The sequence below is a fragment of the Bombina bombina genome, chromosome 4 (assembly GCF_027579735.1).
Source record: "Bombina bombina isolate aBomBom1 chromosome 4, aBomBom1.pri, whole genome shotgun sequence".
Taxonomy (NCBI): Eukaryota; Metazoa; Chordata; class Amphibia; order Anura; family Bombinatoridae; genus Bombina; species Bombina bombina.
In genome coordinates, this window is record NC_069502.1 from 778,068,637 (window position 1) to 778,091,875 (window position 23,239).

General features: G+C 40.6%; 1 protein-coding gene across 1 annotated transcript in view; it reads right to left on the reverse strand.

The window, feature by feature from the left end:
* The window catches only part of PLD5 (phospholipase D family member 5), a 950,676-nt gene that overhangs the window by 38,664 nt on the left and 888,773 nt on the right, over window positions 1-23,239 (reverse strand).

A 23,239-nucleotide genomic window follows, 5' to 3' on the forward strand; every position in this document is an offset into this window, starting at 1 on the left:
GAGGCCTTCCTGCTGTCACTCGACGCGGAGAAGGCCTTCGACCGCGTAGAATGGAGTCATCTATTTGACACCCTGACTCGGGCCAACTTTTCTGGCCCCTTTCTTACCCTTATTCAAAATCTCTATCACTCCCCTCTTGCAAATGTACTGGTGAACAATGTACTGTCATCTAGTTTTCAATTACATAGAGGTACTAGACAGGGGTGTCCGTTATCACCACTGCTCTTTAATATAGCGCTCGAACTTTTGGCTATCAAGCTACGGCAAGATTTCCCTGGCATTGACATAGCAGGAGCCCCACAACATCTGGCGCTTTATGCGGATGACATGCTTCTCTTTGTACAAGATCCCCAGACACATTTACCCAATATTGTGACAGACCTAGCCGACTTCGGACTTTTTTCAGGCTACAAAATAAACGTACAAAAGTCGGAAATTCTCTGGCTTAACAAAGTACCAGGTACCGACGTTAAGTACCCCTTTACGGTGGCCAAACATGATATTACATACCTAGGCATCAAACTTTCGGCTAACCCCAACAAGCTATATGCCAATAACTTAACCCCTATTTGTGCTAAATTACAGGCCCAAATGAATGGTTGGAAAGCTCTGCCGCTTTCTTTGTCTGGGAGAATCAGCCTAATTAAGATGGTGGTTCTTCCGAGGCTACTGTACCCGCTACTTATGCTTCCATTACTTCTGAGTAAATCGGATATCAAACTCTTAAATACCGCGGCAAAAGGTCTCGTTTGGCAAGGGAAGAAACCGCGGATTTCGAGGGATAAGCTAAGCATGAATCTCCTCAACGGGGGTTTAGCCCTCCCAGACTTTAGACTTTATAACTGGGCCGCGCTGATCCGCCTGGTGGTGGACTGGCAGGTTGGCACACATCATTTCTGCCGATCGAACTTAGAGCAAGCGATACTGGGGGGGATGTCCTTGGCTTACCTCCCGCACATCGCGGACACGAAATCCCTGAGGACCCTGGGCCTCAGTGTGATGTTCACAGACCCATTGAAAGCATGGCATCTGGCGCACAGGTACCTGAGTAAGGCCTGCCGTGCCTCGTACTACCTACCTATCCGAAAAAACCCAGACTTTCCGGCTGGATCTGAAACCCTACCTTTTAAAGTCTGGGAGGAAAGGGGACTGAGGTCACTTAAACACTTGATGGACCCGCTTACTAGAACGACCAAAACATTCGGAGCCCTACAGAGGGAGTTTGGCTTGCCCAGAACTCACTTTTATGCCTTCCTCCAAGTACGCCATTACGTCGGAGACCTGATGAGAAATAACCCAGATTTCTGGGAAAGCTCACCCTTTCGTCTCACTCAATCACTATACGCGATGGGCAGGTTCTCACTTTCGGAAGTATACCAAACACTTCTGCAGCATCGCCTTGTGGGCCTTCAGCCGTCCATATCAACGGGATGGGCCAGGGAGGGACTGGAGGGGGTCACATGGCCAGAGATAAGAAATAGTATGGAAATAGTATGGAAAAAACAAAAAAGGCGACACTATCAGCAATGTATAGGGAATCCCAAGTACGCTTCCTACATAAAGCCTACTTCACACCAAGGGTGATGGCAAAATGGATGCCCAACTGCCCGAATAGATGTATTAAGTGTGCAATGGACAATCCGAACCTATTACACTATATATGGGAATGCCCACCGATTAGACAGTACTGGGGTAAAATACAGTTTTGGATGAAGCAAAAATTACAGATACAGCTTAATTTGCAACCTGAAACCGTCATATTTCTGAACTGGGACAACAGCTATGGGCAATATGACTCACTGCTGAGTTTAGTTATCCTGGTGGCTAGAAAGCACATATTAAAACAATGGATAACGAAAGTGGGACCCTCCTTCAAGGGTTTTAAAAATTTGTTACAAACCCAGTTGTTCATAGAACAAATGGATGTTAGATTTGATATACTACACAGGTTGAGCTTATTTCTGCGCAAATGGCGCAGACTTATCCTAACTTTTGAACTAGAGATACAGAGGTTGATCCTAACGCCATTTAGGGACTCAGTGATATTCATGGAAGACTCCCTAAGGGGGGATTGGGAACACTTGTTTCGTTGAAGAGTCACTAGGTTATCAGCACCCTACCCCATAACCCCCCCCCCCCCCCCCTTTTTTTTTTTTTTTTTTTTTTTTTTCTTCTCCTCTCTCCTTGACCGGGCCCCACAGCCGACAAGAACACAACCGCAGGCAAGATCTCTAATTGGCACTGATTTGGTTATGGTTAGTTAGAGTTAGTTAGTTAAAGTTTTATAGAAAAATGTTAAGAAAATGTTTAGGAGGAAATCGCACTGACAAGAAGTATTCCTCTTTTTTATGATCTATTCATGTCTATGTTGTAAGATCTTTAAGTAACAAAACAGACGACACGGTGGCTGTAATTGTATGCAATGTATATTTCTATTATCCTGTACATCAATGTATATGTGTGCGTTTTTCCTCCTTAATAAAAAAGATATTTAAAAAAAAACATAAAAACTTACACTCAGGTAAGTGGCAATGATCGTCTGAATAACAAAATCATCCGGTGTAAAACTGCAGCAGTCTGAGTCCTGCTCTACAGCAAGCTGAAACGTCTGTGATGGAGAAACAAGCCGGCAAAACCTTGCATTTTTTTAGCTAGCCAATCATAAACTGTAATAGCCTAGATGTGTAGTGTATAAAAACCTGGGATGTGGGACTGACCCCCCTTCCCCCCCGAGAAAACCTTGTATTCTCTTCTCACTGCAGTGTGCATGTGTTTTCAATAAACAAACCCTCTTTAACCTGTCATGGTCTGAAGAGTTATTCAGTCCAGGCCAGGGTTTATATCACCAACAATATATATTTTATATATATATATATATATATATATATATATATATATATATATATATATATATATATATATATAAAGCAAGGGAGTACAAAGAAGCGCAAAGGAAAACAAGCTTGAGTAATTTATTATAGCAAATAAAAAAGATAAACATAAAAACTTACACTCAGGTAAGTGGCAATGATCGTCTGAATAACAAAATCATCCGGTGTAAAACTGCAGCGGTCTGAGTCCTGCTCTACAGCAAGCTGAAACGTCTGTGATGAAGAAACAAGCCGGCAAAACTTGATTCGGCGTCTGACATCAGTGTGGAGCTGGATTGGAGCGTCCCCCTCAGATGGATCCTTTCTCTGACCGCACAGTCACACAGCTGATGATGGAAAAATAGTCCCCAAAAGCGATATCCCTACGCGTTTCATTCGGATCTCGGCCGAACTTTGTCAAGGGTAACACAAGTGTTCAGGAATTCAAACAGTATACTGTCATCACAATTAGTCCATCTTTTATACCTTAAGTGCGAGCGCCCTCTATTGGTCAAGTGTAATACATTTCAGAGATTGAACCACACTATCCTAAATCAGCATTTAAATAACAACATATTAATAAATTAATACACACCTAGCAGAACTTACAACATTAACAAAATCAGGATAATATGTTAAAAAATTAATGAATTATAAAAACTAACTTCATAACATTCATATAATCAAATGTCAGACTAAATAAAAAATAATCTATAAATAATTTGATAACAGATAATCAATAATCCTTACCTATATATGCAAAGTTGATGACCAAACCACACTATAAACTGATAGCCAATTGATAACCTAACAGCACTAAATATAACAAATTTTATAACCAATTTTATAAAATAACCAATTTAATAAAAATCTGATATAGAATCTCATAAAAATTCAATAAAAAATTCTCATAAAAAATATATTATTATTTTCCCATAAAACATCTAAAAGATTAAAAAGGTGAAAAGATTAAAAAATTAATTCATTCACATATGAGCAGCCAAATCTAAATCTACATTAAGGCCCCTAGGATGTAAACTCCCAATCTTATAGATCCAATAGGTCTCCTGTTGTCTTAAAGCAAGGAGCCTATTATGTATATTAGTAGGTATCCAATCAATCACTTTGACCTTAAGAGATACAGGATTACAATTATGTTTTTCTAAGAAGTGAACCGGAATACTATGTTTAATTGGTTTATCTTTCTTGGCCATTTTAATATTATAAATGTGTTCATTCGCTCTGGTTCTTATTTTTCTTTTTGTGCGTCCTACATAAAGTAGGCCACACCCACAGCTAATTAAATAAACCACAAATGTGGTATCACAGGACGTCCTATGTTTAATATTAAACTTCTGTGTACCATCCCAGTTTGTAAAACTAGTTGAATTATCAACATGGCTGCACATATTGCAGATGGGTTTCATGCACCTAAAAGTTCCCTTCTTAGAAGTTAGCCAATTACGACTATTGTCCACTTGCATTGTGGACAATAGTCGTAATTGGCTAACTTCTTGGCAAGAGTCCATGAGCTAGTGACGTATGGGATAGCAAATACCCAAGATGTGGAACTCAACGCAAGAGTCACTAGAGAGGGAGGGATAAAAATAAAGACAGCCAATTCCACTGAAAATAAATCTACAACCCAAATCAAAAGTTTAAAACAAAAACCTGAAATTATAAGCAGAATAATCAAACTGAAACAGCTGCCTGAAGTACTTTTCTACCAAAAACTGCTTCTGAAGAAGAAAAAACATCAAAATGGTAGAATTTAGTAAAAGTATGCAAAGAAGACCAAGTTGCTGCTTTGCAAATCTGATCAACAGAATCTTCATTCTTAAAAGCCCAGGAAGTTGAAACTGACCTAGTAAAATGAGCCGTAATCCTCTGAGGCAGGGATTTACCCGACTCCAAATAAGCATGATGAATCAAAAGCTTTAACCAAGATGCTAAAGAAATGGCAGAAGCCTTCTGACCTTTCCTAGAACCAGAAAAGATAACAAATAGACTAGAAGTCTTCCTGAAATCTTTAGTAGCTTCAACATAATATTTCAAAGCTCTTACCACATCCAAAGAATGTAAAGATCTCTCCAGAGAATTCTTAGGATTAGGACACAAAGAAGGGACAACAATCTCTCTACTAATGTTGTTGGAATTCACAACTCTAGGTAAAAATTCAAACGAAGTCCGCAAAACCGCCTTATCCTGATGAAAAAATATAATTTATGCTTACCTGATAAATTCATTTCTCCTGTAGTGTAGTCAGTCCACGGGTCATCCATTACTTATGGGATTATATCTCCTCCCTAACAGGAAGTGCAAGAGGATCACCCAAGCAGAGCTGCTATATAGCTCCTCCCCTCTACGTCATACCCAGTCATTCGACCGAAACCAAACGAGAAAGGAGAAAACTATAGGGTGCAGTGGTGACTGGAGTTTAATTTAAAATTTAGACCTGCCGTAAAAAAGAGGGCGGGCCGTGGACTGACTACACTACAGGAGAAATGAATTTATCAGGTAAGCATAAATTATATTTTCTCCTGTTAAGTGTAGTCAGTCCACGGGTCATCCATTACTTATGGGATACCAATACCAAAGCTAAAAGTACACGGATGACGGGAGGGACAGGCAGGATCTTTACACGGAAGGAACCACTGCCTGTAGAACCTTTCTCCCAAAAACAGCCTCCGAAGAAGCAAAAGTGTCAAATTTGTAAAATTTTGAAAAAGTGTGAAGTGAAGACCAAGTTGCAGCCTTGCAAATCTGTTCAACAGAGGCCTCATTCTTAAAGGCCCAAGTGGAAGCCACAGCTCTAGTAGAATGAGCCGTAATCCTTTCAGGAGGCTGCTGTCCAGCAGTCTCATAGGCTAAACGTATTATGCTACGAAGCCAAAAAGAGAGAGAGGTAGCCGAAGCTTTTTGACCTCTCCTCTGTCCAGAATAAACGACAAACAGGGAAGAAGTTTGACGAAAATCTTTAGTTGCCTGCAAATAAAATTTCAGGGCACGGACGACGTCCAGATTGTGCAGAAGTCGTTCCTTCTTTGAAGAAGGGTTAGGGCACAATGATGGAACAACAACCTCTTGATTGATATTCTTGTTAGTGACTACCTTAGGTAAGAACCCAGGTTTAGTACGCAGAACTACCTTGTCTGAATGAAAAATCAGATAAGGAGAATCACAATGTAAGGCCGATAACTCAGAGACTCTTCGAGCCGAGGAAATAGCCATTAAAAACAGAACTTTCCAAGATAACAGCTTGATATCAATGGAATGAAGGGGTTCAAACGGAACACCTTGCAGAACGTTAAGAACTAAGTTTAAGCTCCACGGCGGAGCAACAGTCTTAAACACAGGCTTAATCCTAGCCAAAGCCTGACAAAAAGCCTGAACGTCTGGAACTTCTGCCAGACGTTTGTGTAAAAGGATAGACAGAGCTGAAATCTGTCCCTTTAACGAACTAGCAGATAAACCCTTTTCTAAACCTTCTTGTAGAAAAGACAATATCCTAGGAATCCTAACCTTACTCCATGAGTAACTCTTGGATTCGCACCAATATAAGTATTTACGCCATATTTTATGGTAAATTTTCCTAGTAACAGGTTACCTAGCCTGTATTAAAGTATCAATCACTGACTCCGAGAATCCCCGCTTTGATAGAATCAAGCATTCAATCTCCATGCAGTCAGCCTCAGAGAAATTAGATTTGGATGTTTGAAAGGACCCTGAATCAGAAGGTCCTGTCTCAGAGGCAGAGACCATGGTGGACAGGACGACATGTCCACTAGATCTGCATACCAGGTCCTGCGTGGCCACGCAGGCGCTATTAGAATCATCGATACTCTCTCCTGTTTGATCCTGGCAATCAATCGAGGAAGCATCGGGAAGGGTGGAAACACATAAGCCATGTTGAAGACCCAAGGTGCTGTCAGAGCATCTATCAGTACCGCTCCCGGGTCCCTGGACCTGGATCCGTAACAAGGAAGCTTGGCGTTCTGGCGAGACGCCATGAGATCCAGATCTGGTTTGCCCCAATGATGAAGCAGTTGGGCAAACCTCCGGATGAAGTTCCCACTCCCCCGGATGAAAGGTCTGGCGACTTAGAAAATCCGCCTCCCAGTTCTCCACGCCTGGGATGTGGATCGCTGACAGGTGGCAAGAGTGAGACTCTGCCCAGCGAATTATCTTTGAGACTTCCATCATCGCTAGGGAACTCCTTGTTCCTCCTTGATGGTTGATGTAAGCCACAGTCGTGATGTTGTCCGACTGAAACCTGATGAACCTCAGAGTTGCTAACTGAGGCCAAGCCAGAAGAGCATTGAAAATTGCTCTTAATTCCAGAATGTTTATTGGAAGGAGTCTCTCCTCCTGAGTCCATGATCCCTGAGCCTTCAGGGAATTCCAGACTGCGCCCCAACCTAGAAGGCTGGCGTCTGTTGTTACAATCGTCCAATCTGGCCTGCGGAAGGGCATCCCCTTGGACAGATGTGGCCGAGAAAGCCACCATAGAAGAGAATCTCTGGTCTCTTGATCCAGATTTAGCAGAGTGGACAAATCTGAGTAATCCCCATTCCACTGACTTAGCATGCACAATTGCAGCGGTCTGAGATGCAGGCGCGCAAAAGGTACTATGTCCATTGCCGCTACCATTAAGCCGATTACCTCCATGCACTGAGCCACTGACGGGTGTTGAATGGAATGAAGGACACGGCAAGCATTTAGAAGTTTTGATAACCTGTCCTCCGTCAGGTAAATTTTCATTTCTACAGAATCTATAAGAGTCCCTAAGAAAGGAACTCTTGTGAGTGGCAATAGAGAACTCTTTTCTACGTTCACCTTCCACCCATGCAACCTTAGAAATGCCAGAACTAACTCTGTATGAGACTTGGCAGTTTGGAAACTTGACGCTTGTATCAGAATGTCGTCTAGGTACGGAGCTACCGCTATGCCTCGCGGTCTTAGTACCGCCAGAAGAGAGCCCAGAACCTTTGTAAAGATTCTTGGAGCCGTAGCTAACCCGAAGGGAAGAGCTACAAACTGGTAATGCCTGTTTAGGAAGGCAAATCTTAGATACCGGTAATGATCCTTGTGAATCGGTATGTGAAGGTAGGCATCCTTTAAATCCACTGTGGTCATGTACTGACCCTCTTGGATCATGGGTAAGATGGTTCGAATAGTTTCCATTTTGAACGATGGAACTCTTAGGAATTTGTTTAGGATCTTTAAGTCCAAGATTGGTCTGAAGGTTCCCTCTTTTTTGGGAACCACAAACAGATTTGAATAGAACCCTTGTCCGTGTTCCGACCGCGGAACTGGGTGGATCACTCCCATTAGTAAGAGGTCTTGTACACAGCGTAGAAACGCCTCTTTCTTTATCTGGTTTGCTGATAACCTTGAAAGATGAAATCTCTCTTGTGGAGGAGAAGCTTTGAAGTCCAGAAGATATCCCTGAGATATGATCTCCAACGCCCAGGGATCCTGGACATCTCTTGCCCAAGCCTGGGCGAAGAGAGAAAGTCTGCCCCCCACTAGATCCGTTTCCGGATCGGGGGCCCTCACTTCATGCTGTCTTAGGGGAAGCAGCAGGTTTTCTGGCCTGCTTGCCCTTGTTCCAGGACTGGTTAGGTTTCCAGCCCTGTCTGTAGCGAGCAACAGTTCCTTCCTGTCTTGGAGTGGAGGAAGTTGATGCTGCTCCTGCCTTGAAGTTACGAAATGCACGAAAATTAGACTGTTTAGCCCTTGGTTTGGCCCTGTCTTGAGGTAGGGCATGGCCCTTACCTCCAGTAATGTCAGCGATAATTTCTTTCAAACCGGGCCTGAATAATGTCTGCCCTTTGAAAGGAATATTAAGCAATTTAGATTTAGAAGTCACATCAGCTAACCAGGATTTAAGCCACAGCGCTCTACGCGCTTGAATGGCGAATCCGGAGTTCTTAGCCGTAAGTTTGGTTAAGTGTACTACGGCATCAGAAATAAATGAATTAGCTAGCTTAAGGGCTTTAAGCTTGTTTATAATCTCATCCAATGGAGCTGTGCTAAGGGTCTCTTCCAGAGACTCAAACCAGAATGCCGCCGCAGCAGTGACAGGCGCAATGCATGCAAGGGGTTGTAATATAAAACCTTGCTGAACTAACATTTTCTTAAGGTAACCCTCTAACTTTTTATCCATTGGATCTGAAAAAGCACAGCTATCCTCCACCGGGATAGTGGTGCGCTTAGCCAGAGTAGAAACTGCTCCCTCCACCTTAGGGACCGTCTGCCATAAGTCCCGTGTGGTGGCGTCTATTGGAAACATTTTTCTAAATATAGGAGGGGGTGAAAAAGGCACACCGGGTCTATCCCACTCCTTGTTAACAATTTCTGTAAGCCTTTTAGGTATAGGAAAAACGTCAGTACACGCCGGTACCGCAAAATATTTATCCAGCCTACATACTTTCTCTGGAATTGCAACCGTGTTACAATCATTCAGAGCCGCTAAAACCTCCCCTAGTAATACACGGAGGTTCTCAAGCTTAAATTTAAAATTTGAAATGTCTGAATCCAGTTTACTTGGATCAGATCCGTCACCCACAGAATGAAGCTCTCCGTCCTCATGTTCTGCAAATTGTGACGCAGTATCAGACATGGCTCTATTATTATCAGCGCACTCTGTTCTTATTCCAGAGTGATCGCGTTTACCTCTAAATTCTGGCAATTTAGATAGTACTTCAGTCATAACATTAGCCATGTCTTGCAAAGTGATTTGTATGGGCCGCCCTGATGTACTTGGCACCACAATATCACGCACCTCCTGAGCGGGAGGCAAAGGTACTGACACGTGAAGAGAGTTAGTCGGCATAACTTCCCCCTCGTTGTCTGGTGATATATTTTTCACATATAAAGTTTGACTTTTATTCAAAGTAACATCTATACATTGAGTGCACAAATTTCTATTGGGCTCCACATTGGCCTTTAAACATAGTGAACAAACAGCTTCATCTGTGTCAGACATGTTTAAACAGACTAGCAATAACACTAGCAAGCTTGGAAAAAACCTTTAAATAAATTTACAAGCTATATAAAAAAAACGCTACTGCGCCTTTAAGAAAACATAAAAATGTGACACAGTTGAATTAACGATGAACCAAATATGTTAAAACAACCAAATTTTAACAGAAAATGTATAAAGTTAGCAGAGAATTGCTCCCACAAGCAAAAGGATGATTAACCCCTTAATACCCAAAACGGATAACAGTTGAAATAATAAACGTTTTTTATCACAGTCAAACACACTGTCACAGATCTGCTGTGACTGATTACCTCACTCAAAACTAGTTTTGGAGACCCCTGGGCTCTGTAGAGACGTCCTGGATCATGGAGGAAGAAATAGGAAGACTGTGACTAAATTTTTACTGCGCAATAAAGCGCTAAAATAGGCCCCTCCCACTCATATTACAACAGTGGGGAAGCTCAGTAAACTGTTTTTATTCAGAAACAAACGACAGCCATGTGGAAAAATCATGCCCATAAAGTTTTATCACCAAGTACCTCAGAAAAAATGATTAACATGCCAGTAAACGTTTTAAAAATGAAAATTATGAAGTGTTATTAATAAGCCTGCTGCTAGTCGCTTTCACTGCAGTGCAGGCTCAAATATTACTTTAATATAGACAGTATTTTCTTAGTGAAATTCCATTCCCCAGAAATACCTCAGAGTATACATACATACATATCAGCCTGATACCAGTCGCTACTACTGCATTTAAGGCTGCACTTACATTACATCGGTATTAGCAGTATTTTCTCAGTCAATTCCATTCCTTAGAAAATAATTTACTGCACATACCTCCTTGCAGGTGGGCCCTGCATGCTATCCCCTGTTCTGAAGTTACCTCACTCCTCAGAATGGCCGAGAACAGCAAGTGGATCTTAGTTACGACCGCTAAGATCATAGACAAACTCAGGTAGATTCTTCTTCTAATGCTGCCTGAGAAGAAACAACACACTCCGGTGCCGTTTAAAATAACAAACTTTTGATTGAAGAAATAAAAACTAAGTTTAACACACCACAGTCCTCTCACACGTCCTATCTATTAGTTAGGTGCAAGAGAATGACTGGGTATGACGTAGAGGGGAGGAGCTATATAGCAGCTCTGCTTGGGTGATCCTCTTGCACTTCCTGTTAGGGAGGAGATATAATCCCATAAGTAATGGATGACCCGTGGACTGACTACACTTAACAGGAGAAATCAGAAAAGGAGACTCACAAGAAAGAGCAGATAATTCAGAAACTCTTCTAGCAGAAGAGATGGCCAAAAGGAACAAAACTTTCCAAGAAAGTAGTTTAATATCCAAAGAATGCATAGGCTCAAACGGAGGAGCCTGTAAAGCCTTCAAAACCAAATTAAGACTCCAAGGAGGAGAGATTGATTTAACGACAGGCCTGATACGAACCAAAGCCTGAACAAAACAATGAATATCAGGAAGATTAGCAATTCTTCTGTGGAACAGAACAGAAAGAGCAGAGATTTGTCCTTTCAAGGAACTTGCAGACAAACCCTTATCTAAACCATCCTGAAGAAACTGTAAAATTCTAGGAATTCTAAAAGAATGTCAAGAGAATTTATGAGAAGAGCACCATGAAATGTAAGTCTTCCAAACTCGATAATAAATCTTTCTAGACACAGATTTACGAGCCTGCAACTTAGTATTAATCACTGAATCAGAGAAACCTTTATGACTAAGCACTAAGCGTTCAATCTCCATACCTTCAAATTTAATAATTTGAGATCCTGATGGAAAAACAGGCCTTGAGATAGAAGGTCTGGTCTTAACAGAAGTGGCCAAGGTTGGCTACTGGACATTCGAATACGATCCACATACCAAAACCTGTGTGGCCATGCTGGAGCCACCAGCAGTACAAATGAACGTTCCATTATGATTTTGGAAATCACTCTTGGAAGAAGAACTAGAGGCGGAAAAATATAAGCAGGTTGCTAATTCCAAGGAAGTGTCAACGCATCCACTGCTTCCGCCTGAGGATCCCTGTAGCTGGAAAGATACCTGGGAAGGTTCCTGAATAGATGAGAAGCCATCAGATCTATTTCTGGAAGCCCCCACATCTGAAAAATCTGAAAAAACACATCTGGGTGAAGAGACCACTCTCCCGGATGTATAGTCTGACGGCTGAGATAATCTGCTTCCAAATTGTCTATACCTGGGATATGGACCGCAGAAATTAGACAGGAGCTGGATTCCGCCCAAGCGAGATACTTCTTTCACAGCTTGAGGACTGTGAGTCCCACCCTGATGGTTGACATAAGCCACGGTTGTGACATTGTCTGTCTGAAAACAAATAAATGGTTCTCTCTTCAGTAGAGGCCAAAACTGAAGAGCTCTGAGAATTGCACTGAGTTCCAAAATATTGATTGGTAATCTCGCCTCTTGAGATTTCCAAACCACCTGTGCTGTCAGAGATCCCCAGACAGCTCCCCAACCTGAAAGACTCGCATCTGTTGTTATCACAGTCCAGGTTGGAAGAACAAATGAGGCCCCTTGAACTAAACGATGGTGATCTAACCACCAAGTCAGAGATAGTCTAACATTGGGATTTAAGGATATTAATTGTGATATCTTTGTATAATCCCTGCACCATTGGTTCAGCATACAAAGCTGAAGAGGTCTCATGTGAAAACGAGCAAAGGGGATCGCGTCCGATGCTGCAGTCATGAGACCTAAAACCTCCATGCACATTGCTACTGAAGGGAATGACTGAAACTGAAGGTCCCGACAAGCTGCAACCTATTTCAGACGTCTCTTGTCTGTTAAAGACAAAGTCATGGATACTGAATCTATTTGGAATCCTAAAAAGGTTACCCTTGTCTGAGGAATCAAAGAACTTTTTGGTAAATTGATCCTCCAACCATGCCTTTGAAGAAACAACACTAGTTGATTCATGTGAGATTCTGCAGAACGTAAAGACTGAGCAAGTACCATGATATCATCCAAATAAGGAAACACCGCAATACCCCGCTCTCCGATTACAGAGAGTAGGGCACCGAGAACCTTTGAAAAGATTCTTGGAGCTGTTGCTAGGCCAAAAGGAAGAGCAACAAATTGGTAATGCTTGTCTAGAAAATAGAATCTCAGGAACTGATAGTGATCTGGATGAATCGGAATATGAAGATATGCATCCTGTAAGTCTATTGTGGACATATAGTGCCCTTGCTGAACAAAAGGCAGAATAGTCCTTATAGTCACCATCTTGAATGTTGGTATTCTTTTTTTTTTTTTTTTTATTTTATTTATTGCCAACACAAGGTACATGAGTAAAGCAGGTCTAATAGTACACCACGCAGGGTGAACAAAGAGATTACAAAGTTGATAAATACGTTATCAGGTATATTAGGATATGACAATCACATTTATAGTAAAATGAAAAACTGTAAGCATCTTCAATAGGTTTGAGTGACATCTGGGTTATATGCATATGCACCTTGATGTTGGGGGTTTTGTTATTTTATAAACTAGTACAACTAAACATCATCAACAAAAATAAAATAAAACTAACATTATTAAAACTAAGCAATAGGTTAACTCACGGTAGACTATGGATTATACCCTTAAAGGGAAAAGAAAGAGAGAGAATGAGGTGGGGTAATAATGTTTTTAACGGAATTGGCTCTATTTTGGTCGCTGAAATAGGCTTATTTCCATTATGAATATGGTCTGAGAGCAGGTATATCAGCTTTGGTTATAGCTAGGGCAGTCCATGAACCTAATATGTTGAACTAATTTGTGGTGTGTACTACAGTTTATCTGGTAGGCTCTGGGCATGTCACATTCAGGATAGAAACCTCCACCACTGGGAGAGAATAATGAAAGATGGAACAGCCACAATGTTAAGTGAGAGAATGACTCCATCCATGTGTCAGCATATGTATTTCAGTTTGAAATGTCAGTGAGTTTAACTCATTGAAGTGCATCAGGCTTTATTTCCCCATAATAATTGGTGCATACTCATACATTGACTCTAATCTAAGGTAGGAGTTCAGATAATAATTATGAGCTGTAGATGTTCATAGTGAAAAGCATAGGACCTTTTAGGATATAATTTATGCAGGTGCTATGCTTAGCCCTATGTAAGAATTCCAGAGAAGGATATGAGCAATACACCATACTCCAGTAGAATAAGTGAAAAGTGTGGTATGGGAGATTGTAGGGTGGGGTAAATGTGTCCCTCAAGAAACTACAAACACTTGACATATAAGATCTTATAGGCCTATTGTATATACTGCGCCTTGCTTTAGGTTATACCCGATAGGTTAAAACAGCCCAGAGTTTTGACTATTTAGCATTTTATCACCAATTCCCACCGTTCTGAGGAAATGTTAATTACAAAAGCAATTAAAGACTAACTACATTCTCATTGCTAACCTATGCAGATAAGTGAGAAACCTAAAAACTATCAAAAAATATCTCTAGTACCTATAACTAAAAGCTATCTACCTACACAGGAAATGCATTTGATTTGTTTCACATTCAATTAGGATATCTGAATAAACATAGCTTTGCGGCAGGGGTTAGGAGAGCTGCAGCTTCCATAATGCAAAGGAGAATTGTGCAGTCTAAGAATAGTGTGCATGTCAGTATGCAATATCCCGTTTGGATTAACCCTCTCTGCACCCATAATGATGCTTGTATGTGCACAAGAGAAAGGAAATACACAGCTAGGAGTAGGATGTCGGTACAGATACAGCTTTGAAGTGGGTACTGTGAAACAAGGTAACAACAGTTTAGAACATCTTTAAGACAAAATAAGTGGCCAACTGGGCCAAAGTCAAGTGCTCTTGCGAATTCAGCTTCACATAGAAATTGGAGGTATGGGGGTCTGTTATACCCGCATTCTATGTTAAAAGAAGGGGGGTGGATAACAGGTAGCGGTTCAGGAACGCACACTATACTTCAGCCGACTCCGGTAGGCAAGCAAAACTGCCGAAATATATAGTTCCCCCTGCATAGCGCAGTATAAAAAACTCCTTCTCCAGACTGCCCCATGAAGATTCCCGCCTGTCGCCAGGCTTCTGTTGATGGAGGTGCTTTATGTGTCTCATAGACAAACAACGGGGAGGGCAACACAGGCTCTAGCATTATACCAGTCCACAACTGCATGTAATATTCCCAGTCCATGCTGCCATGCTTTATCTCTCCTGTCTCGCAGTCGGGGAGGGCGCCTGCATATGCATTGCACGTAGGTGTCAGTTTGGTGTTCCCTGCAGACACTAAGCAGATTTCCAAAGTGCGAGTTGCGGATACATTATCCAAGGTGGGGGTTGCCGCCCGCTCTGTAGAGAAGGTTGCTGACATGTCTGTGTATATCTGCATAGTCAGTGAGGGAGCTGGGAGGGAGCCTTCAAACTTAGTCGAGTAAGCCTTTGGGGGTGAGGTGTTGTCGGATTCGTCGATGCGTGGACAGCAATCTTCCATATAGGTTGTCTCTCCATTGTATGTGTCCGGGAGCAACAGCGTGGCGCTTTCATTAACTGTCAAGAAACCAGATTGCTCGGTATTCTGAGCCGTTCCCGGTGCACCTCGGCTTCTTGTGCTCTGCAGCATTGCACACAAGTTGTCACAGCTGTTAAGCAGGTTCTCAAGTTTTGGTGAAAAAATTACAGACAGTGCCATAAACATCTCCCTGTCTGCATCCATTACCTCGTGGGCAGTTAACTTTGAGCTGAATCGCTCAATCTTCATATTTACTAAAGATGACTGTCCGGGGTAGAAGAGCTGGTAATCCTTCTATCTGCTAAGTGTTCCCGGACAACTTGCTTGTCAAGGGAGAGGCAGATGGCGTAAATTGAGGCTGCAAAGTTGAAATTAGAGTAGAATTTCATCAGAGCTGCTGAAGCTTGCAGCCATCTTGTGGAGCCGCCCACCGGAAGTCCGAATGTTGGTATTCTTACATAACGATTCAAAATTTTTAGATCCAGAACTGGTCTGAAAGAATTCTCCTTCTTTGGGACAATGAACAGATTTGAATAAAACCCCAGGAACTGGGCACAATTACCCCAGACAACTCCAGGTCTGAAACACACTACAGGAAAGCCTGAGCTTTCTCTGGGTTCACTGGAATGCGTGAGAGAAAGAATCTTCTCACAGGCGGTCTTACTTTGAAACCTATTCTGTACCCCTGAGAAATCAAGCACAAACTTACTTCACCACCTCCATAGGAGGCAAAGTTTGTAAACCTGAATTGTGGGTGTGGTGGGGGTGTATTTATAGGTATTTTTAGATTTGGGAAACTTTGCCCCTCCTGGTAGGATTGTATATTCCATACGTCACTAGCTCATGGACTCTTGCCAATTACATGAAAGAAAAGGAGTACAAGAATCAAGGAGCAGTGAGCTAGGACACTGAAAGATTCCAGTAGGTGTCACTAAGCACAATTGGGTGCTGCTACCATTGTGAATACGATTCTGATATCACATATGACCATTGTTGTGTAAACTGTATTACACTAGGAGGCGCCCTTCTTTCTTGTGTGTTTTCTCACAGAAATCTTTATACACATGAAATAACACTGTCTGGCTGTAGGTTATAAAGTATATAAATTTAACAATGTTGGTTATGCAGAGCTGGGGATTGGACATTAAAGGCATTATTTATCTGTTTAAACAATAAAAAAAACCAAATAGGTTGTCCCTTTAATGTTGATATCTGTGTTTAACAGACAAATTTCAATTAAACTTTTGTCAGAAAAAAGTATCCTGCTCATTTTTATTTTAGCGTAAGTGCTTGTGCATTGTCTTTTTATTATGCACTTGTTGCATATGCAATTCTCCTCTATTTAATGGTTCTTTAAGTAGCAGATACTCTGCATTAAGTTTTATAATGCACAGCCTTCTCATATATTTAAAACTGGAAAGCAGGGTTTTTCCCCCAGTCTTTTTTGTACTATATATGAGGCTACAGCTAATATTTGTGTTTTGGTTTGATCTTTACTACTAATACTTTGTATTTAACCTATGATACATTATGGGCCAGATTACGAGTGGATTGCTAACAGTTAAATGCGATCGAAAAGGGGTTTATCACAGGTGTTTGCATGCGTCCCGTTTACCGCTCGTATTACAAGTTGAAAGTAAATGCGATCGCTTGAGCTCAATCACAATTTACGATTTCCGTGTCCACAGAGCTATGGTTAACTGTTTGCGAAACAAAAAGGTGTCACAAAACAAATCAAAATTACATTACAAAGTACAGTTACACTAATAATATCTAATACAAATAATTTAAAAAAAGCAAAGTGCTTTAACATAAAGATACATACATATACATTTCTAAAGATGTGTGTGTATATATATATATATAAATTTATAGACATATATGCACATATAAACACAGAAATACATATGTACACACATGTAGACATATATATAAGTGCATTGGAACCCTTCGCAGTCAAGTAGATGAAAACATGTAAAATCATATTTATGCAATATTCATATTTAATAAAGTGTTATACTGTGTATTTACTGTAAATATTTGACATTCCAATGTTCTGCAGATAGCAGAATATGTTGTATGTGTTTTTAAATAGATATTCCTATATATATCTTTACCTATATATGAAATCATGTATATATAGGTATAGATATATATTGTACCAAAATTACAATGAGATATTTATAGAAATATGTATTTATGAATAAATAGAACATATTCTTCTATCTGAAGAACATTGGAATGTGAAATATTCCTATTTTCATGTCAGTTTAGGGCATTTGAGAATATGCGATCGGGTTTGTGCGCAAGTAGGGTTTTTTCGCACTTTTTTTGCTCCCTTGACTTCTATGGGGGAATAAGTTATAGCACACAATATTCTAAGCTCGTCTTTTTACGTGTGTCGGGTTGAAAACAGTTTACTTTTAACTTGTAATACGAACTCTACCTGAACGCTACACTTGTAATCTGGCCCTATATTTGTACTGTACTTGGCACATATTCTGCTTCCTAATAAAAAATAAAAAAATATGGTGATAATTAAAATGAACAATAGTAAATTAAGAACTTTTCATCAGACGTGCCGAACTAAATAAAAGTATTAATGCACCACTTAGTAATAACTGAAATATATAAATATTTTTTTTTGTTCATTATAGCTGAAATTGAGTAATTACCCATTTTGTGCTTATCTCATAAATGTGAATTATTTTTTATTTATGTTATCATCTGCTCTTAATAGAGGGGTAATTGGAAACTTTTTGGAGGAGTGGGGTGCATATGTATGTGTTTTTTACTTATGTTTTAGATGTGTGTGTAAGGGTTTGGTGATAGAAGCCCAGGATGCAGAAGGAGAGGCTGAATAGAATCGATTTTGAAGTACAGACAAGGCATGAGAAAGAGACGTGGTCAAACAGGCAAATGGTCAGTTCAGGCAGCAAAGGTTCGTTATCGATTAAACAGGCAGAAAGGTCAATATCAGGATAACAAAATAAGAGCAAGGTTTGTAACACTAGGTACACAGTACATTTGAACACTGAGCAGAATAATCAGATGTCTTGTATAGGGAGAGAAACTTCCTTCCTTCATGTAACAGGCGTGGTTTAAGTTTCTGTCCCTTTAAGAGGCAGTGTGTGTATACTGTACTATTTGTGTGATATACCACATAGCTTACTAGCATTTGTGTGCTGTATTTCTGCGTTAATTTCTTCTTTTTTTTATAGCTGAAATTGAGTAGGTAAATAAATTATGTGATTGAAACCTGGATAATACAAAACTAGTTGTTAAAGTGAATGTTAATTTAGATGAATCGGTGCCCGGGTTTTTAATAATCCTATTAAAAACAAGGGCACTTTAATTTATCAAAATTTACATTTCACTTGTTTTCTTCAAATACTTACCTTTTAATCTTCCTAGCCTCTCCAGCGATTGCCCCGGCCGTCGGAAGCCTCTTCATATATCAGAAATGATGAATCTGGCTTCCTCCAATCACACGCTGAGGCAACGCTGTGATTGTAGGAAGCCGGATTCGTCATTTTGGAACCGCGAAGAGGGCTTGCAACGGGTGGAGGAAGCGCTGCAGCAGCTGTCAGAATTAAAAGGTATTTGAAAAAAACTAATGAAATGTAAATTTTGATGAATTAAAGTGCCCTTGTTTTTAATAGGATTATTAAAAACCGGGCCACCGATTAATCTAAATTTATATTCACTTTAAATAAACCTGACAAATGTCAAATTAACATTTTTATTAGTAAAAAGTAAAATTAGTCGTTTAAAATGTTATATTTATTTCAACTAATTAAAAAAAAGGTTAAAATAAAAGTCAAATTTGAATCCAAATTACATGAAAAACAAAGAGGTCTATGTGACAAATTCTAACACACATAGGTTGACATTTAATCTAACTAATGTGTTTCAGCAGGAACATTTTGATCTGCTAGATTAAGCTAAGGCTTATAAAGGAATCATTAGCAAGTAAAATTGTGGAGTGCTTTATCCTAAGACATACACTTAAAATAATTGCATAAAATGGTAACTTATGGCTACTAATAAACAACATATAATTAAAGTTATTACAGTATTAAGTTATGTTTTTGCTTACAAAGGTCAGCAGGATTTATGGACAGAGGCAGCCAGTGTGAACTACAATGAATAGCTAGCCAAACAAAGAGATAAATAGCACACAGGATACAGGTGGCAAAGCAAGACGGGAGCTCAGATAGCAATGCCCAGCAGGATGTACTGGTTACAATGGTGAACAAAGAGTAAATAGAATTAATGAGCAACGGTCAGCAGGGACACAGACACTAATGGTAATCAACAATATATATGAAAATTGTTAGTAGGATACACAGGCAGTGATGACCAGCAGGAACAAAGAGATACATGACTAGAAGGAATACAAATAACAATGCTCACCAGGATAGTGGTCAGCACAGCTAGAAAACCAGGAGTTAGGGAGCTATGATAGTCAGATGTCAAGGAGCTGGAACAGAAGTCATGGAACTGTGATAGTGAAATAACAGATGTTACAGAGAGGTTCAGAAGAAGCTACAGTAGCAGAAGAACTACTAAGGTAGCAGAAGAAAAATCAAGCATTAGTCATATTTTTAAATATTAATTAAAATAGCTTTAGTGACATCCAGTCATATGTCTCTATACTAGTAGTGCACTGAGAAACTAAAAAGCTGAAGCAGAGATGCCCACACAACACTTAGGGTAATACAGCATCCAGGGCTGTACTGGGACCAAAAATAGGACTGGGCATTTTAAGGCAGAGCAGCCCACTCCTCCCCCATTTGTTATTTAACCATACCTCAAAACGGACAAGTATAATGTACTATTTTAATTTAAAGCTAATAACACTCTTTTGGCACTGTATTTTATAAATTGGCTGTCATTAAATAGTAAAAAGTGAAATATAAGCTAAAAAAACAGAAGGTATTGATGTTCATGTTTAAATAAACAACGACTACTTATTGGCATCCACAGGCACCCAATGCACACACAAAGCACCCCAGACACGCAAAAACAAGCACTCACAGACATCAACAGGCACCATCAATACGAGCCGCTTCTCTGTGACTGTCTTACTTCCCACTTGGTTAGTCTGCAACAGAGACTTCCTGTGCAAAGGTGGCAGTTTTTCCGTACAAAACCTTAGCAGTCCAGCCACCATAAAGGCAAATCTATACACTTTCCATATAATGTAAGCCCTCTGTTGCTGGTGGAGGGCATACAGAGGGGCCCAACATGTTACAGGTGGAGTCCAGGCACCACTGGCACCCCTGAAGGAAGGCCACTACTGGCTAAAGGGCCCCTAGATGTTTGAGCTCAATTTCAATTGAGAACTCTGAGACCCCTGTAGTCATGCCCCTGCCCGTAGGGCAGTACACAGTTACACCATTGTGAAGAGACTCATTTTGATGTTATTCTGGGGACAGGACACATCCCTGGGCCAACGCTCAAGAATGGAGGAAGGGCTAAGGTAAGCTAACAGTTTGAACTGTTCTCCAATTGGTGCTCTAGCTACAAAAAAAACTATGTGAGTGCCGTATGGCTAAAGCACTGAGAACAGTTCAAACCATTTTCTCACAAAAACAAATTACTTTTGAAGTGGGTGGCAGGAGCGCAAGGTACATTAAAAAGTAATATCAGAAAAGAGCACTCCTGAGATAGAACAAAAGCTACAATAACTTCTATGCCTGTTCATTTCAATTGCAACTAAGGTTGCGCGTTCTTTTAGCACACATTGATGCCTTTCCACAGAGAAAAATATCCTGTAGCATATCAGTCTGATCCTGCCCAATGACAGTCCAGCACCAAAATACCAGGCAATTCTTCTCTGAACAAGAGAAACAACAACCCCAGATGATCGTTACGGCCTTCTGTGGGCCTCATCAGTGAGGTGCAGTTGTATCTCTCTAAGGGCATGTGTGCAAGGAGTCCACGTCTGGTTTCCCCCATTACTCTTAGGGAGACCTAAGAGTAAATTGCATAAATATCAGAAAAGAGAGAACAGCACTCCTGAGATAGAACAAAAGCTAGAATAACTTCCATGTCTGTTCATTTCAATTCCAACTCAGGGTGCGCATTGTTTTAGCACACAATGCATTTCCACAGAGAAAAATATCCTGTAGCATATCAGTCTGATCCTGCCCAATGATAGTCCAGCGCCGAAATACCAGGCAATTCTTCTCTGAACAAGAGAAACAACAACCCCAGATGATCGTTTTGGCCTTCTGCGGGCCTCATCAGTGAGGTGCAGTTGTATCTCTCTAAGGGCATGTGTGCAAGGAGTCCACGTCTGGTTTCCCCCATTACTCTTAGGGATACCTAAGAGTAATTTGCATAAATATCATAAGAGAGAGAACAGCACTCCTGAGATAGAACAAAAGCTAGAATAACTTCCATGCCTGTTCATTTCCCTTGCAACTCAGGGTGTGCATTCTTTTAGCACACGTTGATGCGTTTCCACAGAGAAAAATATCCTGTAGCATATTAGTCTGATCCTGCCCAATGACAGTCCAGTGCCGAAATAACAGGCAATTCATCTCTGAACAAAAGAAGCAACAACCCCAGACAATGGTTTCGGCCTTCTCCTGGTTCCTGGTAGAGCGCGTCTCTCTTCATATGCAAATTAATATGACTCTGGGGAAGTCTCCCTATGGGTGATGGGAGAAACCAGACGTGGACTCCTTGCCCAGTGTGCTTTGCTTAGAGGAATGTGGCTGCACCTCACTGACGAGGCCCATAGAAGGCCAAAACGATCGTCTGGGGTTGTCATGTTCCTTGTTCAGAAGAGAATTGCTTGGTATTTCGGGGCTGGACTGACCTTACTTGGTGGGATCAGGCTGATATACTTCAGGAAAGTTTTTCTCTGTGAAAAGCACATTGGTCTAAAAGAGGCTGCTTCCGGGTGGTAAATCGCCATAGAACTAGCTGATGAGCTGTTTTTCGTTCCTGGTAGAGCGCTTCTCTCTTCTTATGCACATTAAAAAGTAAGTTAAAGTGCATCTTCATTACAACTGATGGATTAAACTCCATTTAAAATATCTCTAACATTCCGGATCTGTTAATACAAAGAGGAAAGTTTACTATCACTTTAAAAGGAAGAAAATGAGAGTAAATGAGCCATTACATGTGGGGAAAAACTTCAGTGCACAGTGAGCAGAAAAGATCCCTACAATATATCTATCATGGCAATTACAGATAATGGATAAATATATAAAGGGGAAAGTACTATCTATCCTTTCACTGTATTCCTTGGTAACTATTTAAGAAATCTGGGCATTCCTGTACTACATCTCCTAAAAAAATTTTTTATATATACTATTTGCTCAATAATAAGTACCAATACAAAAATGTATTCAGGGATATCGATAGGGATCTTATGTACTCACTGTACACTTGGTGATGGGGATAATTACCCATTTTGTGCTTATCTCATAAATGTGAATTATTTTTATTTATGTTATCCTCTGTTCTTAATAGAGGGGTAATTGGAAACGTTTCGGAGGAGAGGGGTGCTATTGTATGTGTTTTTACTTATGTTTTAGATGTGTGTGTAAGGGTTTGGTGATAGAAGTCCAGGTTGCAGAAGGAGAGGCTGAATAGACACGATCTCGAAGCACAGACAAGACAGAGACATGGTCAAACAGGCAAATGGTCAGTTCAGGCAGAAAGGTCAATATCAGGATAACAAAATAAGAGCAAGGTTCATAACACTAGGTACACAGTACATTTGAACACTGAGCAGACTATTCAGATGTCTTTTATAGGGAGAGAGACCTCCTTCCTTCATGTAATAGGCGTGGTTTAAGTTTCTGTCCCTTTAAGAGGCAGTGTGTGTATACTGTACTATTTGTAGCTTACTAGCATTTGTGTGC